Below are 15521 nucleotides of genomic sequence, written 5' to 3' on the forward strand. Positions count from 1 at the left end.
GTATGAATACATATTAAAACACTACATGTATATACATTTTAACTGAGTCGTTAAGTCATCGTTAGTCGTTACACGTAAGTGTTGTTTTGAAACTTTAGGTTAACGATCTTGTTAAATGTTGTTAACCCAATGTTTATAATATCAAATGAGATTTTAAATTATTATATTATCATGATATTATGATGTACGAATATCTCTTAATATGATATATATACATTAAATGTCGTTACAACGATAATCGTTACATATATGTCTCGTTTCAAAATCATTAAGTTAGTAGTCTTGTTTTTACATATGTAGTTCATTATTAATATACTTAATGATATGTTTACTTATCATAATATCATGTTAACTACATATATAACCATATATATGTCATCATATAGTTTTTACAAGTTTTAACGTTCGTGAATCACCGGTCAACTTGGGTGGTCAATTGTCTATATGAAACCTATTTCAATTAATCAAGTCTTAACAAGTTTGATTGCTTAATATGTTGGAAACACTTAATCATGTAAATAAAAATTTCATTTAATATATATATAAACATGGAAAAGTTCGGGTCACTACAGTATTCACTAAAGCGTTAATATATAAAGATTAATGGACAACCTCCTTTGTTCGTTAGGCTTATTTGGTATGTGAATACGAAAACACTTGTTTTTGAGATGTTATTGTGGGGTAGTCGGGAGCATACGACTATTTATGGGCCAACAACGTTATATTATATCTTTCGCACTTTGGTGATTCTGCTCTGTAGTGAGAATTTGTTTTGGGTTATTGTTACGCAATCAAAGGATCATAAATTTGTCATTCTTGGTGACTAGTTGGAGTACTTATTGATACGTTTGGGATCGTTAGTTGTGGGATTGAAGCCTCTATTATATGCCTATAATGTTTGAGTCATGAGGACGATACGTGCTTTGTTAAGTTTATTAGGATGCAGCTATTAGAAGAAGGGGAAGTTTTACAGTTGACGATACCAAGCTTATTGGTTTGTATGAAAACTAGAACATCAGGAATTTGATCGAGTTCAGTCTTAGGGGGAATCTGGTTGCTTTAGTACTATGAGTTACACGTACGAGTGAAGTTTGAAGAAACTACGGGATGACTATTAGCATTTCGACTTCAATGAGCGGAAACATTGATGTTCGAAGTTTGGGTTTTTACGTATTCTGGAAGACTTTAGATGGAGCTTGTGATTCATTAGATTATGGTACGACTGCAGAGATTGACTGAAGATTGCAAGAGGTGTTTACAATAATTCGCCAGCAACGTCCAAGGGGGAATTTGTTGATGCATATTTGTATGGCCGTCGCTGGGCGAATAACGTTTATTATGATATTGTACACCTAGGATTGTATTGAACAAGTAACTCTAGTCACATGAGCATATGTGACAAAACGTCCTATATAAAGAGTTACTTGGTTCATTTATCATTCGAGCACCTCCAAAGTTTGTGTGTGCACTTGATGTTAGAGTGAGGTGAGCTCCATCTCTTCACCTTCATGGTGGAGAGGATCCATGGTGGATTGATGCTCCAACCACCATGGAAATGGCAAAGTGATTAGCTTAGATTCGTGTACTAGTTATTGTAATCGTTTATCATTATTGTACATGTAATCTTGATTAATTTCAGCTGATTATCTTTGAGTTTGTTCATTGTTCATCTCATGTTCATCATGTTCATCTTAGTCATCATATGTTTATGCTCAAATTGTCAATTGGTTCTTGTTCTTTGATCTAAAGATCCAAGCATGGGTCCAACAGTAACAAATAAATACAAGAAGTAAAAATAACACAAGTTTTTAACATGCTTACCAATCAATCTAATTTTTTTAGTCCCCGGATAACTAAAAAGAATTCTAATAAAGTTTCGTAAGTTAGATTAGTGAGAAATCTCATATGCTACAACAATTATACAATTATTGGTCAAAGAAAACAAGAGAGAAAACGGTTTTTGAAAAAGTTAACGAAGGTGAAGAAAGTCGGTGAGAATGAACAGGTGTCGGTGGTCCACTCTCCACTTATTCTCCAATACAAATACTCGCTTTTCTTTTCTCCCTTTGTTGTGCTATCAAATATCTCTTCATTATGGTATTATTATAGATAGATAGATTTTAACATATATACTCCGTATATAGTCGTCCCATTCCATTATTAATAGTTGACTATAATTTTTAAACAATTAACTTATGTAGACTTAGTAAGCGGGTTATATTTTATTTTAGTAAAATCAATACGAGTAAAATATTTTAACACTTATTTTAAATAATAAATTTTGTGTGCTAAATAACTATTTTTGTGTGTTAAATAACTATTTTTTGTCATATATAGTAAATGATAAAATTTATATAAATAAACTAAATTTTACATGTGCTTTCGTTTAGTATAACTTTCATCAGTTATCTATTATCAAAAGCAGCAATGGATAAATCTAGAAAATAAAATTACATGTAAAAATTTGCTTATAGGACAAAAAAAATTATTTACAGTCAAAATTATGAAGAAAAAAAAGTCAACACGTGATAATTAAATTGAGATGGAAATTGTACAAGATAATCATCAGGCATGCACTTTTTAATATATAAAAAAAAACATATAGTATTATACCGCGACAACCATTTCTGCCGTTAAAAAAATAAAAAAAAAAACAGCGACAACCATTCCGCCCAAAACAATTCACGGGTAAAACCAATTCTCATTATATATCAAGAACGAAAGTCCTAGTTTGGTTTCGATATGAATATTAGCATGTCTTACTTGAAGATATTTTTGAGAGACATGTAATGTCCTTTTCATTGACCCTTTAAAATCTTTAATTTTTTTTTCTTTCTTCTCAGATCGAAGTTTCAGACTCACTTTATAAACAGGTTAACTTTAAGATAAAAATCTTATTTGTAAGGTATATATATATATATATATATATATATATATATATATATATATATATATATATATATATATATATATATATATATATATATATATATATGTAACATACCATAAACAATAAAAGAAATAATGATAACAGTCCCAAAAATCATAGACATAAAAACTTTTTTTTTTTTTTTTTGAAAGGCAAGTATATTAAAGAACGAAGAAACAAAACTAGCAAGAAGCTAGCATAACACACGGGGACCCAAACACACAAACAACAAAAACACGAAAAAACCTAAACGACACGAGCAGGGCTATACCCTGAAGTCCCTAACCAATGCTACGAAGGACCCACACGAAAACCATACACGAAATTCTACAAACATAAACAAACTCGAAACCACGGACACTACAGTAATAAAAAAAGACTATGTTTTCGAATCCGAGGCAGAGCATGATGAGGAACACGAGCAGCAGCAAGAGCAGCAATCAACTTCACCATCGACATCCTCCGAATTTTTCATCACATCATTAATAAAATATCTATCTTGCCATCGATATTTAACCCGACATCTATTACGCTTCCACTTTGTTCTTCCCCAAACATGATTGAGGAAATGACTTTTAATTAACGGCTGGAATTTCCTCATCTTACCACGAAATCGGGAGACCGCGATAGGTGTTGAAATAATATCCGAGTTATCCCCAAGATCAGAAGATGTGTCAACACCGCTCTCGACGTCCAAATTAGTCCCACAACCAGGCCCATCGTTAGATGCAGTTGGGCTAATTATATTATTATTTGAGCTACTAGTTGATAGTGTGTTAGACACAAGCCCATCTTCGATCAATGGCCCATCACCGTTTTTGATTGGGTTTACTGGCCCATCATCATTTGCAGAATTAAAACGTCCCATATTTGTATCCTTGGTTGCAGAATTAAAACATCCCATATTTATATCCTTGGTAGGTGAATTCTCTGGAGAAAAACCCACATTAATAGGCCTTTCTTGAAAAACACATTCATCTTCACAGGAGGTTTCTTGAAAATCAAAATCATCTTTACAAAACCTTTTCACGCGTGCATTCATTGCCATCGGGAGAAACACAGTCGATCTCGGGGCTCGTAAGATTAGCACGTGCATCTGTGTGGCTCGACCAGTCACCATCTGCCGTCTTCATGCCATCATCGGACACGACTTCCGGCATAAAAGCCGGAACAAATTCGCCTTCTTCAACCACATCTTCCGACGAAAGGCTCAACGATCCCTCCAGAGGTATATTCATGCTCGCATAACCACTAATATCTTTTTTATTGCTCGAATTAGGAGAATCACTATCCAACAAAACTGTGACATTTGACTTTTTGAAAAGACAATCAGACACGTCCTCACCGGAGGTGTCCTGTGAACCTTCAGAGGTGAAAGATTGAGACGATGTATTCTTCGCTTTCGATTCAGTCTCGATATTAACATGCCCTTTATTTCCATCAACGACATCAATACTCTTGTTATCGATTTCGATCAAAGTCCAAGATACCCGATCCTTGTTATAGCTAAACACGAGATTGTGATTGTTCATCGATTTAGGGAAATTAAATTCGAGCCATTTACCGCCAATCTTAATTTCAATGCGATTACTCGTCGGACTTTGAGACTCCATGGGGTCACGGTCTTTTCTGGTAAGAGTTTCAATAAAAGATTTTCCTTCCCATTTTACCGGGTTAGAAGGAGGCTGATTCCAAGGGGCATTCGGAAAGTCCCCCTTGTCATCGACATTTAGGTGACCCTTAGTATCCAAATTCTCAGAGATTTTAGAACCTTCACTTTTCCTTTCCAGAGCTATAAAAGCTCGGATCCACCTTCCACATATTTGAATGCTATTTAAGGTTTTAGTGAAGCATTCAACATTACTAATGTCCTCAAATCGTACATATCCAAAACGTTATCCACTCGATAGTCTCTTTCGAGCTATATACATGTCTGTAAGAGTACCGTAGTTCTCGAATAGTTTTCAACAATCATCACGAGACCACGTATCCGGAAAATTGAATATCATAAACGATGGTACCCGATTGTCACCCGATTCAGCACACGAATATCCATTCGGCTTCGACATGGAAAATACCTTTTCGTTCCTACACACGACCATTGGAACCTCACATTTTGGGTGGCAAGAGGGCTGGGATTTTGGGGAATGATGGTTTTGGGAGGTGGGATGGTGGTTTTGGGTGGTAGGATAGTGGTTTTGGGTGGTAGGGTGGGTGGTCGAAATCTTTTGTTCAGAGAGTTTTACAGGGGCGGTTGCTTAAATGTCTAATTCATTATGGTTTCCATAGACATAAAAACTCTACACTATGTAATAAAAGAGAGTTTGTGATGAATTCACAATGATGACTTGTCTAGGGATGGCATTGGGCGAGAAAAAACTTGTGACTCGCGGGTACCCGATTCGCGATGGGCTGGTAAAGTTATTAAATCTTACCCGCGGTCACGAGTACGGGTAAAAATTTATACTCGCCGACGGGTCACGGGTATATACTACCCGTCACGGGTAAACCCCGACCCGTGAATACATGAGACTTTCTTTAATTTACCCATGAATTAATACTTACAATTATTATATTTAAAAGCTATTTTACAAGTATTTGAATAATGATTAAAAAATAATATCATATACAAGTAAAAAACTTAATTTTCACGTCATTATACATATAGCTTGTACATATGGTTTTATAATTAATAAAATTATTTGAATTTTCTAATAAAAAGTTTTATATTATTATTACTCGCGGGTTACCCGTGGGTCACGGGTATCCGCGGATCATGGGCATGGGCGGAAAGTTTTTACCCGTGGGGGTTAACGGGTCTCAACGTGCAAAAAAGAAACCCGACGAGTGGGTCGCGGGTATATGGAACCCGTGCTCGTTACCCGCGGGCGCAATCCCTATCACTTGTCCAGCTGTAACAGACTGAAACATGGGTTAGATGTAAGATGACTATTTTGCTCTTAGGTTTATGTGTGTCTGATTATATGTTTATTATTAATTGAGTATGTGGTTAAGACCAGTTTGTGACAAGGGTCACGGAACAAGTTCGTTTGTTTAATTTGGACTTCGTTAGGACTGCCTAATAAAGTACGAAAGATATAAGATAACTGGTAAATACCCGTGTGTGATAGGGTATTGTGTTTTAACACAATAATAGTGTATGTATCTGCTTATTTCCTCTATTTCTAGACTTTTCTCAAGAACACCTCGTACCTAACTCTCACCTCTCTTAAACCCTAACTTTATCTTGTTAAATTGGTGAAATCCAAGCTTGATATTTCGTTCTTGGTGATTTCGTTATCTTTAGGAGGTAAGCATTTCACAGATTCAACCTTTTAATCTGTGTTAATTAGGGTTTGTGGTGCAAAATGGGGTTTGGTTCATTTTGGCTTGATTCTTGATGACTATGTGTTAGAAATGCTTGATTAAAGTTGAAAATATGTTATGTAGTTGTTATATGATGTTTTTAAGTGAGTTTCATTACCAGAAAAGTTGACCACGCGGTTGAGGTCTCAACCACGCAGTTAAGGGCTCAACCTTATGGTTGAGGGCTCAACCTTGTCAGCTAATCGTGCGATTTGAGACACTTACGTGCGTATTATGACTCGATTTTCCAGTAATAACATGTATAACATTATTTTAGATAAATGTTATTCTCCGTAACCGTGTCGGGCCCTTCGTACGAATCTTTAGGGCGGATCGTTAGGTTTTGTTCGATGATTCTAACTTGTTGTTTGATTGTCTTGTTGATAGTATGTTATCAAGACATGATCACTAACTTGAGTTGTATCTTTCTCATAGTGAAAAGAATAAAGAGAAATCTCATCAAATAGAATCTGAGCAGTTGTTGGTCATCGGTGATTGGATCTATCTCCGGATAGAATATAAGTAGCATGACAAGCTACTGATTATTACTTTGGTATAGTACCGTGATACGACTATGTGTTAGCAGCCGATTGCCATGTGTAGTTATGATTGCCATGATAGATATCTGTTGCCTGATTGTTACGTGTTTTATATGTGTACTGTGATATGACACCAAACGAGCTTTGTCAGGTTGGGAACTCGCTGATGGCTGGACTAGATTGGGTTTGTATGAGGTCACTGAGACTGAGTTCGTATGAGGTCACTGAGAATGGGTTCGTATGAGGTCACCTTCATTATTATTCTTGTAACTTTGATAAAACTTAACTAACTTGCATGTAATTTCATTTGTTTTTTAAAGATGACATCATTAAAAAACTAGATCTTTTAAAAAATATTTGGAAATTTCATCATTAGTAGGACTAAATATTTTAAACAAAAAACCTATGTAAATCATCATTTATTATTATAACTCTTTATAATTTATATAATTTGATATTTTTAAATAGTTTTGCTAACATCAATAAAAGAATAATTATATTGATGCTTACCAATAATGAAGTATAAACAATAACTTTGATAATATTTATTTTCTTATATTTTGTTTTCTAAAAAATGAAACTTTAAACATTATTTTAATACTACAAATATTTAAGTTTTAAAAAATCCTAACCATTATTAAATCTGCAGACATAATTTGGCTTTATTATTACACTACTCTTTATTGTTACATGTAGATGTTGTACTATACAATGTTAATTTTACAGTTAATATTTCTATCAAAGTAGCAATTTATCACAAATGTTTTTAATCAAATCCGTGAACTTACGAGTCAATTAACTAGTTGATATATAAAATTGGTTGTATTGTATTATAAAATATATTATCACAGATGATTTTTAAATATAAAACTTAGTGCAAGAAAATAATTTTATTGATAGGTTAAGCGATATGATTTACAAAATCTTAAATTCTATGTTTATTTGGTTGTGAGACGGATTTTTTTTTAGGGCCAATCACCAAAATACCCATTTTTTTGGCCTTTTCTGAGCTGGAACCCTTTTTTTTTTTTTTTTTGAGAATTTGCCCGCGCAAGGCGCAAGGATGTTTATACCTTGCGACCTTGCGGCTTGCGCCTTTGCGTGTAAACGCAAGGCGCAAGGATAAGGACTTGCGTCCTTGCGTCCTTGCGCCTTGCGTCTTATCAGAATGAATTTTTCCTGATTTCTGAATAAGATTTTTTGGATTCTTTGTACCTTTACGGATAAGATTATGTACCTGTCTATTTAATGAGGCTAGAACTCCAGATTAATCATTTTATTTCACTTCAATTTCAAAAAGATCAAGTCATTAGAGCATCGTTAAGGTACCAACTTTTATCTATTTTTTCACTAATTTGTGTCTTAATGAGTTGTAGTAATGATGAAGCATTTGTTGTTCATATATGTTGTGGGGGTAATTTTGAATTTGTTAACAACATACCAATGTATCTGCCTCTTGACTGTTTTAGAACCAGATTAAAACTACCACTTGCTCCACAAAAACCAATAAATCGAAGAGTATTGTTAAGGAAAATTCTCAAAAAAATTGAATTGCCACCTAATGCACCTGTTTCGTTAAGATATATTGATAATAATCATATTTTTGATATTACTGATGATCATGAAGATTTTTTTGAGTTTTTAAAACACGCTGTCACATACGAGCCTATTGATATTTATGTTGTCGACAAAGTTAGAATGCTTCAACCCGGACAAAGTTCACAAACACACCAGCCCCAACAAAATCCACAAACACACCATCTCCAACAAAACCTCTGGATTCTCGAGTCTCAACCAAACAAACAAACTCACCATCTGCAAAAAGAACAGGATGAAATACACAATTCCGAACCAAACCTCGAAACACACTATTTGGAAGAAAAACAGGCTGAAATACCACCTCCAAACACAGAAGAATTTGACTTCTTCAACCATGGCGCCGAGAACGTGTGTAAAATTAAAAAAATAGAGAACCCGTTTATACCTGTTGTTGGGTCTAGTGAATCGGATGAAGCAAGTGAAGAGGAAGATGAAGATGAAGAAGATGAAGAAAAACAAGATGTATTCTGAAATATGCCAACTCTACACAGTCAGCAAGATGAAGAAAACCCAGAATTTACGACCCCAATTCAAACCACGTATCAGGTATCTGATTTGGTCAAAGTTCGTCAAACGTTTTCGAACAAGGAAGAATTCGTAAACCAGCTATTTACAAAATGCCTTGAAGAAAACTTTCAAATAAAGCCTGTAAAGTCAGACAAATCTCGGTACACCGCTAAATGTGTGTTGCCAAATTGTGAGTGGAAATGTAGTGCATACAAAATAAGACACACTGAAAACTTTATGGTTAAAAAGTTGCATGACGTACACACTTGCTCACGCACACAAATTATGGGAAACAATAAACATGCTACTAAAAAGGTGTTGGGTAGTATTCTTATGGATTCGTTCAAGGCTGCTAATCGAGAGTATAAACCAAAAGATATACGTGATGATGTAGCCAATCGGTTTAGAGTGAGCATATCATATAATCAAGCATGGAGGGCCAAGTGTCAAGCAATAGAGATGTTACGTGGCAGTAGTGATGACTCCTTTAGAATGCTTCCCATTTACCTTCATAACCTTAAGATCCACAACCCGGGGACCATCACCAATTTGGTTACCGATAAAGAAAATAAATTTGTGATGTGCTACATGTCCATTGGAGTAGTTGTAAGTAAATATATATTAGCAAAAACCACCTTTTAAAATGTACACCATACGCAAGGCGCAAGTGTCACCTTGCGCCAACGAATACGCAAGGACGCAAGTACAACCTTGCGACTGGCATTAAAGACGCAAGGTCGCAAGGCTTTACTTGCGCTTCGTTGTCGCAAGACATAAGAGTATTCCTTGCCCCTTGCGTATGGTGTATGAGGTCTTATTAATAATATTTGATTTTACTGTTAAAATTTCATGCAGATTCGATCATTTGTGCAACATGTCCGCCCGATAATCATCGTCGATGCTGCACATTTAAAGGGTGGGTACCTGGGTACTAATTTAGTTGCTGTTGCGATGGATGGCAACAATGGAATTTTGCCATTGGCTTATGGAATTGGTGAAGGCGAGACAAACAGTGTTTGGTCATGGTTTTTTGGTAACCTAAGGGATCATTTAATGAGTTGTGGTATGGTTGATCGTATGTCAGAGATTACTTTTATTTCTGATCGTGCTCCTGCAATAGCACACGGCATTGCAAACGTGTTTCCGGAAGCGTTTCACGCTCATTGTGCACGTCATTTATTCATGAACATCAAAACTAAATCCAACAAGATGAAATTCTTCGAATGGCACTTTTGGAAAATGGTTAAGGCGTACCGTGCGTCGGATTTTCATGATCATCTAGATGTATTTCGAAGGAGATTGAAAGCGTCTTATAAAGTTCTATGTGAGGATGGTATCAATAGATGGTCCAGAAGTCAATCTACTCATATTAGGTATTCATACCTTACAAGCAACAGTGTAGAGTCTATAAACTCTCTATCAAGACATGCTCGTAAACTACCCGTTTGCATGTTGTTCGAATTTTTTCGTTGTTCAATACAGGATTGGTATTTCAAACATCGCAACAAATCAGTTAGTCTTACTTCACCGGTTACTCCATATGTTGAACGTAAGCTAGCTAAGAGGACGGACAAATCAAGAAGATGGCGAGCATTTCCATCGACAAATGATCTAATAGAGGTACATGATGGACGAAAAAATGGGTTGGTTAATCTACAAGATAGAACTTGTTCATGTGGTCAATGGAAATTATCAGGCATACCCTGCGATCATGTGATTGCATCAGCACGACACTTCGGAGTGGAGGATATTAGTTGTTATGTATCGCATTGGTTCAGCACTCAAACATACATAAATACGTATTCCGAACACATTCTTCCTCTCCCCCATCGGTCTGAATGGTCGGATCCGGGTCCCGGGATTTTGCAACTTGTACACCCCCCAGTTCTAAAGAAAAGACAACCCGGACGTCCTAAAGGTAAAAAACGCATTCCTTCAAAAGGTGAAGAAACTTCAAAAAAAGTAAGAACTTGTAGTCGTTGCAAAGAACCAGGTCATTCTCGATCAACATGCCCAGCTGCTTATGACCGAACAGGTGAATCAACTTCTCAACGGGCAAGAAAGACAACCACAAAGGCGAAAGAGACAGTCGAACCATCTCAAGCTTATCAATCTCAGTTTTATCCAACGTACAATTTAGGTAGTAATTAGTTCCTATAAGTCGTTTATTTTCAGGAACAAATTAAGGTGTGATGAATTCCGTTGTTGTAATATTTTTTAATTAGTATTTTATGATGTGGTTTCGTGTGTTACTTAACAAAATGTTGTGGCGCAAGGTCGCAAGATGAACCTTGCGTATGTTTCAAAAAAGGGGCGCAAGGACGCAAGAAGTACCTTGCGCCTGCTTCATCAAAAGGCGCATAGACGCAAGACGTACCTTGCGCCTGCTGCTAATTACGAGGCGCAAGGGAGCAAGAAGTACCTTGCGCCTAAGGCTATCACGGGACGCAAGGTCGCAAGGTCTGATTACACACCTTTGCGCCTTCAAAAATACAGTTAGGGACCTGTTCACAGTTTACAACATTTACAGTTTATACACAAATTACATAACTAACTACAGTTTTCAGAATAAAACCTCAGTTACCAACTTTTGCTTTCTCTTTTGGTGGGGGTTCCTGGGTATCAAAGCGTGCACGAAAGAAGGTCTTGGCCATTCTCACTCTGTAGTCTTCTGCGGCCTTTTTAGCATCTCCAATGTTTGGGATTTCATCCCACCCAAAGATCACCCTCTCCATATGGATGCAGACCCAAACACCACAGTCCCCATTACATCCACTTTGCACCGGCACGACTGGTGCTGCCTCGGTCATGAACTCTATACTCTCCTTGTTTTCCAAGTATTCAACAATCTGGGAGTCTTGCTTTTGGTTAAAGTAATCAATTGCTCTTAAGTATACAGGCAATTGATCTCCCAGATCTTTGGTGAGCTTGACAATTTCTTGATCAACATGACCGGGCAAACTATCGTACACCAATATCTTCTGTTCCTCCAAGTTCAAGACAATCAGAATAAAGTGTTGAGCATCGTAAAAGTGAACGGGGATCAAAATCTGCAAAAAACATACACAATATTAGGTAAACTGTAAAAGGCGCAAGGACGCAAGACCATACCTTGCGCCTGCATAATTGACGCAAGGACGCAAACTCAAGGACGCAAGGACGCAAGGACGACCTTGCGTCAACCCGAAACACAAGGCGCAAGGACGCAAGGGCAACCTTGCGTCCAACCTAAAACACCAGGCGCAAGCACGCAAGACTTCACCTTGCGCCTGTTCCAGAACACTTCAAAACCTAAAATTCATTGGGAATTAAAACATACCTTATCACAATAGGCCCAGGATGGATATAGCTCATCACTACCATCCCCTAATCCAATCAAATACATATAATCAGGTGCATTCTCCCCTGTGATTGCTACTTCTCCTATTTTCTCCGCCTCTTTCCGTTTCTCTTCCTCCATTTGTGTATCATCATAATAGGACTGAAACGCTGCAAGCCTAGAAAGGAAACCCAGTGGCATGACAGTCCATCGAGAACTACACACAAACGAGTCGGTCGGGATAATAGGAGTGGAATACTGGCTTGCTCGGGGGAGAACCCTCTGACGATATCTCAACATAAGTGTAGCCCATCCATCAATATGCTAAAATTGTGATAAAACAAAATCAAATAAGCATGAAACTTACTTAGTTTTCCAAGAATGGAAACAAATAAGCGAGCAACTTACTAAGTTTTCCAAGTATCCGGAATATCCAAGACCAAGTAACCTGATCCAAAACTCAGGTGTGAGGTATATAAAATTTTCGTTCTGAAAAACGAACATGCACCGCGTTTCTTGCTTACTATCCACCATACTCTTCGGATCTTTTGCAGGCCCAACGTGCTTTCTACCGTCTCTCCAAGCAGTGGGTGGTGGTGGTAGTAGAGTTCCTTGATCATTCACTAGCCTGTCTACCATCGACCAAATTTCCTCTTCATTAACCCAATCCTTTTGCGACCGTTTACGCTTTTTCACAACCGGTGCAACAACAGCTTCTTCAACAATAGGGTGGGGTTCTTCTTCAACAACACCCTGTTCTTCAGTATCGAGATTAACAACCTCCTCAGCCTCAGACACCCTCAGCCTTTTCACTTTGCGAGCAACATCATCTGACAGCTGTGAATTATAGAAAGTCAGGAAAAAGGGCGCAAGGGCGCAAGATAACCCTTGCGAGATACGCAAGGACGCAAGGTACGACCTTGCGCCATTTATGTAAAACAGGCGCAAAGTCGCAAGATCATACCTTGCGCCTGTTTGGCAAGGCAAGCGCAAGGACGCAAGATATGACCTTGCGCCCACTTTTAACAAACACAGCCTATTTAGTCTCAATAATTAATGACAAAACTGCAAGTTAAGGTAAAAAAACTGTAATTAAAGATATACCTTCTCGATTGGTTTTCTGTATCCCGGTGTTGTGAAATGGGAGCTTAGTACACGCGTTGGTCGTCGATCTCTCATTCCACGTCTAATCCGTTGAGCTGATTTGTCGTTTTCATTGTCTGAGAAGGATCGACCAAGTAACTCCTCACCTTCATTTTGCTCTTGTTCTGATATTCGTTTCTCTTGTTCAGATATACGTCGCTCGTGATCATTTATTTGCGTTCTACACTCTTGCAGCTCCTTCTCTTGCCTATCCATCCGTTTCACCAAAGACATGTATAATTCCTTTGCATCAGTAGATAAGTTTGATTGAGTCTGAGATTGAGACTGAGACTGAGATTGAGATTGAGACTGTTCTCCACCACCATGTTCCTCATTGACAGGTTCATCTTCAACAGGTTCTTCAACTTCCTCATCCACTTCCGTCCCATCAAAGTAATGGCAACTTTTTACCCACCATTGACATCCACTCTCAACATCAGTGGGATGCAGAGTACGAAAAGGTCGTTTATTCTTCGGACATTCATCCTGTACAACAACAGCAAAAGTTAAATACACAGGCGCAAGGACGCAAGATGAATCTTGCGTCTTCATCAAAACGAGGCGCAAGGACGCAAGATCAACCTTGCGCCTCGTAAATGATGACGCAAGACTACTCTTGCGTTGACCATAAAACGTTAGCTAAGGGCGCAAGGACGCAAGGAAAAACCTTGCGTCCCGTAAACAAACACGCAAGGTTGGCCTTGCGTTGGCCATATGGCGTAAGGTACAGGCGCAAGGTCGCAAGATCAAACCTTGCGCCTTGGTCACGCAAGGACGCAAGATATATCTTGCGCCCATCACAGAACCCATTTTTTTCCTAGATCCTTACTCTGTATTCTTCCAGCACCAACAAAACTTTTATGTTAAAAACAACACTTACCATAACGTTTAGGAGATGCAGGTAATCAGTGACTGAAAAAGTCTCAGCCGATGAACGTTTCCAAAATAAGGCCCTCGGTACTCCATTTTTGTCTGTCTTGTGGGCAAAACTTTTAATTGTTCGTCGATATGCCTCGAGAATCCAAATCTACAAAATTAATTAAATAAATAAGGACGCATAAAAAAATAATATACGATTCAAATGTTGAGGTATTAACCAAATCTACCAAACTTGTTGAGGTATTACCTTAAATGACCACATAAAACCGACCAAAGTATAACCCTTTCCCACCTCTAACTGACTTTCCCGAGCTTGAAATCCATCTTTAACTACGGGGTAAGTGGCATCCCAAATACGATTACCCCACGGGTAGTCATTCAATTTAGCAAAATCTTCGACTAGCCATATGTATTGTTTGCTCACCACATGAATCCCTTGCTTACCCATAAATGCTCTCTCCACAATCAAAATAATGGCTAGTCGCACGACATCATCATCACTAACCACAAAATCAGCACCATCATATAAAAACTTTTGGATATCGGTAATTGTAATGTTTGAATTATCTTTACGCTTTGGGAAACAACGTCGTCTAATCGGTGGTGTTTCTACATCATAACTTCTTGGAATGTAATGTGCCATGTCCGTGCGACGACTAAACTTAAACCCCGTGATGAGACAAAATTCCCGCCTACTAAATCTAATTTTGAAATTCGGACGGAAACTAAACCATATTTCCTCATCATCAGCAGGGTACTTTTCATCTATTCCTATCGGTCGCTCACTCTTTCTTTGGAGCATTGCATGTACAAGGCCCGGATCATTGCCGGTGTAAGTAAGATCTAGCCAAGGACCAAAACAAGTTCCCCTAAAAATTTTTTGTTGATTCTCAGTCATCGATGCCTTTAGTTGAGGTATAACATTCAGCATATTCTTCATCGTCAACTTCGCCTCAACATATCTCTGAAACAGACAGTTTTTCAGGAAAAAAATACAGGCGCAAGGACGCAAGAAGCACCTTGCGTCTCGTTTATCACACAGGCGCAAGGACGCAAGACGTTCCTTGCGCCAGCTGCTACGGACGAACGCAAGGACGCAAGACTTTCCTTGCGCCTATACCAGATTCTAGTTTTAAGGCCTAAAACAATCGTGTTCTAGTTTTTATAAATTGTTAGCTTCCAAATACTGTAACTTTAGCAAATCTAGCAACACTATAAGTGAGTTTTGCATCACCAAGCT

The sequence above is a fragment of the Rutidosis leptorrhynchoides genome, chromosome 1, assembly GCF_046630445.1.
Source record: "Rutidosis leptorrhynchoides isolate AG116_Rl617_1_P2 chromosome 1, CSIRO_AGI_Rlap_v1, whole genome shotgun sequence".
NCBI classification, from domain to species: Eukaryota; Viridiplantae; Streptophyta; class Magnoliopsida; order Asterales; family Asteraceae; genus Rutidosis; species Rutidosis leptorrhynchoides.